Genomic DNA, 3,676 nt, shown 5'->3' with positions numbered 1-3,676 from the left:
AAAGAAGTAATTAAGATTAAAAGAAGTCCTAACAGTGGGGCTCTGATCTGATAGGACTTGTGTCCTTATCAGAAAAGATGCCAGGGCTCTCTCTCCCTTTTCCCATGCACATGTTGAGGAAAGGCTATGTGAAGATAGAGCGAGAAGCTTCTGTCTGTAAGCCAGGAAGACAGCTCTCACCAGAAACCAAACTGGCCAGAACCTTCATCTTAGACCTGTAGGCTCCAGAACCTGAAAATATAAACTTCCTTTGTTGAAGTCACCCAGTCGATGGTATTTTGTTACAGTAGCCCGAGCAGACTGATACAACTACTCTTACAGAAATAACAGTATCATGGTGAGTCTTAGCACAAATAGCTAGTTTTGGTGACAGAGGGAAGGGTGCTATCATGTTGGGAGGCATATAACATAATAGATACAAAAAGTGCTGCTCCTGAGCCTGACAGATCTGAGTCTAATTCCCTTCTCGGTCTTTTAATAACTTGAGAACTTTGGGCAAGAGACTTAATTTCTGGAAGCCTCAAAAAGTGAGATAGAAGTATCTATCTTATAGGGTTACTGTGAGCAGCAGATGAGCTTGTAAAACACTTGATACATAGAAAAGCCTCTGTGTATGAGCAATCTCATACATCGGTTCACACGTCTCATTTAATCCTCACAACAAACCTACCAGGTGAGCGTTTGCTATTTCTTAAATTTGGAATCGAGAGCAGAGCTGCCGAACGTGGACCCAGATCTGCCCACCACCAAAGCCTGAGTTGTCTCCACAGCCTTGTGGCTCCTCTGTGCATCCACATCGAGAAAGCCTGAGGGAAACACGTATCTTTTATGCCGAAAGATCTAATATAGTCCTTTTCTTTCAGATCAATGATTCTCAACCATGCATGGGTTGGGGTGATGAGCTACCCTGGGGAGTTGCATTACAGTTCCTGGGAGATGGGGACAGCCAAGTTTGAAATAGCATGTCATTTCTTTGATTTGATTTTATGAAAAAACAAAACAAAACCATGTAATATCTTAGCATTGGCTTTATCCATTTCATAATTTAATTTGAAATATGGGATTAAGAAAGGACGGAGGTTTATGTTTATACGAGAGGGCATGGTTTAAAAAATAGATGGAGACTCTACTCTCCTGGGGTGCAGGCACTTGGCCCTCTTTCCAGCCGTGAGGCCTAGCCCGGGGTTCTCAGAGAAAGCATCTGTGAAACTGAAGTGGGGCTTGAAAAAAGTATGGCTTTGGAACAGCTGACAGAACCCGCATGCTAATAAAGATGTCTGCTGGACTTGCATGCGTGTGACATTGTTGGAGTAGCTGCCTATAATATTCTAGTTGGTCTGCTCCCAAGTGAGCAATAGCGAGCTACATTTCTGCTAATTATCATAACTAATTAGTTGAATTCTGAGTGAAAAACCTTCAGGGCAAAATCATTGGTTCTCACTGGTCACAATGAGTTATTGAATTATGTTATCTGGGATGGTCATTTCATGACTTATAGCAAAGAGACCAGGAAAGTTCCTGTCAACATGTCTCCCTCAAACAGCTAACTCCCTAAGGGGAACAGAGGGTAGTGGGCAGGAAGCAAGTGGGTGTGCAGGGCATGAGGCCTGTTTTGAGTAGAAAAAAAATGGTAGGAGTAAGGTCGCTTCTGCTATAGGGACTCCAGGAGCCCAGGGCACCCTGATCTGTTGCCTTGTACATGGGTGCAGAAGATGCAAATGTCTCAGAGGCCAATGAGGGCAGTGTAGGTATTGCACTCAAGGGTGCAGTGATGCCTGTGAGAACTACAGACCCAGGACTAAAACTAAGTCTCCTAAGACACGAAAGTGTCAATGTATTCACTTTCTAGATGAAGAAACTGACACCCAGAGAGGAAAAATCATGTGTCCAAAGTCACAGTTGCTACTTTAGCTCAAAATCGTGAATCAAGACTCTGGATTCCCAGCCCAGGACTCTTTCTTCTTTGGCATCAATATTTTAGTTTCCAGGAAAATCTGTGTCGGAGCTCCCAGAAAACTATGTCACAACTATCGCTCTATTAGTCAGAAGCCAGGCAGGAAAACAGGACCGTGCCAGGAAGTCGATTGTGGGATCTAGTCAAAGGAGGGCACAGAGAGTAGAAAATAGGAAGGTGAGAAAACTTAGAGATGAACAACCAAAGGAAATTGCCATTAGCCCCAGGCTGAGACTATGGGAGGAAAGAGTATGGCCGACTGGAATTTTGCAGGTGGGTCCAGCCAGCGAGCACTGGAACCAAGGGCGGGGATATTGTCTGAGGATGCTGGACTGCAGAGGAATTGCAGCCACGCTGGAGTTACTTCTCAAAGTGGAGAGGAACAGAAATATTTGGATTTCTCTCCTTTTTAAACTAGATTTCTTGCCAATGTTTTCCACTGGACAGAACTACTGAGAAGCTAGTGGGCAAAGGAGGCCTGGAAGGATAGTATGTGGGGATCAAAGCAAAGTGAGGAACAGGAAAGAGAGAAGCTGAGAAAACAGGGAAATGAGCCTCCAACAACCCATGTGCCCTTATCTTGAGGGTTCTTTCAAGAGCTAAATTTCAGGTAGCTGGGTGATTGGGGCGTTAGTGAATTTTAGAGCAGCAGTCCGAGAATCTTTGAGTCATGGGGTCGGGGTTCTAATAACAGTAATTAGCATGCACGTGGTATGGCACAAAAGAGCATGGCACATGAGAATAAGTATAACTTTGGTATCAAACAGACCCGGATTCAAATTTATGCTCTTTCACTTACCAGAATAAACCAGAAAACAACTGTTGGGTTTTCTGGCTTATTTATCTTTAGAACACAGACAATAAAACCTTTCTGGCAGGGCTTTTGTGATGTATCAACGGTGAAATGAATACAGAGCATCTTTAACTATGGTTGGCAGATGTGGGTGTTTGATAAAGAGCAGCCCTCAGGCTTCGGTGGGACCAGTGTCCTATAACCCGTGGAGGAAGTGAATGTCCTGTTACATAAATCCTTGTATGTATTTTTGATTACTTTATGGGATAAGTTTAGAGAAGAGCACTTCCTCCCCATCAACTTATATTCTTATCAGCAATGTTTGTGATAAGTGGCCATTTTTATACACTTAATTATAGGTATCACCATTTTAAAATACCTTGATGTCGACTGCTTTTTTAGCAGGTTATGTTTACAGCCACCACCTTGGGTGAGCTGAGTGTAGAGGGAAAAACAGATGGTTAGCTTGACCACTGGTAATAATTGAATGTAGGGATAAGGACGGTGGTGTCTGGAATGGAACTTAGACTACTCATTCATTCATTCATTCATTCATTCAATATTTTGAAGTCTCTCTCATGCGTGAAGCATTTGTCATTTCTGTAGTGTTTATTATGTGCCAGGTACTGTCCTAAGTGGTTTAACTTCATTAACTCTTACTCTATTATTACCTTCATTTTATAGTAAAGGAAATGATATTCACAGAGGTGAAATAACTTGCCCGAGATCATACAGTTAGCAAATGGCCAAATCAGGATTCAAACTCAGGCAAGCATGGCTGGAGAACCTCTGCCTTTGCTCCCTACACTACATTCCTCTCCGGATACTTATTTTAGAAATATTCCATATTCTATTTTCCATCATTCTATATCTCACATCCCCTAATGCCATGTTTGAGGTATTTATTGTAAAGCTGTAGAAATCATTGA

Source organism: Pteropus alecto, unplaced genomic scaffold (genome assembly GCF_000325575.1).
Source record: "Pteropus alecto unplaced genomic scaffold, ASM32557v1 scaffold164, whole genome shotgun sequence".
NCBI classification, from domain to species: Eukaryota; Metazoa; Chordata; class Mammalia; order Chiroptera; family Pteropodidae; genus Pteropus; species Pteropus alecto.
Note: the sequence above shows the minus strand (reverse complement) of the source record.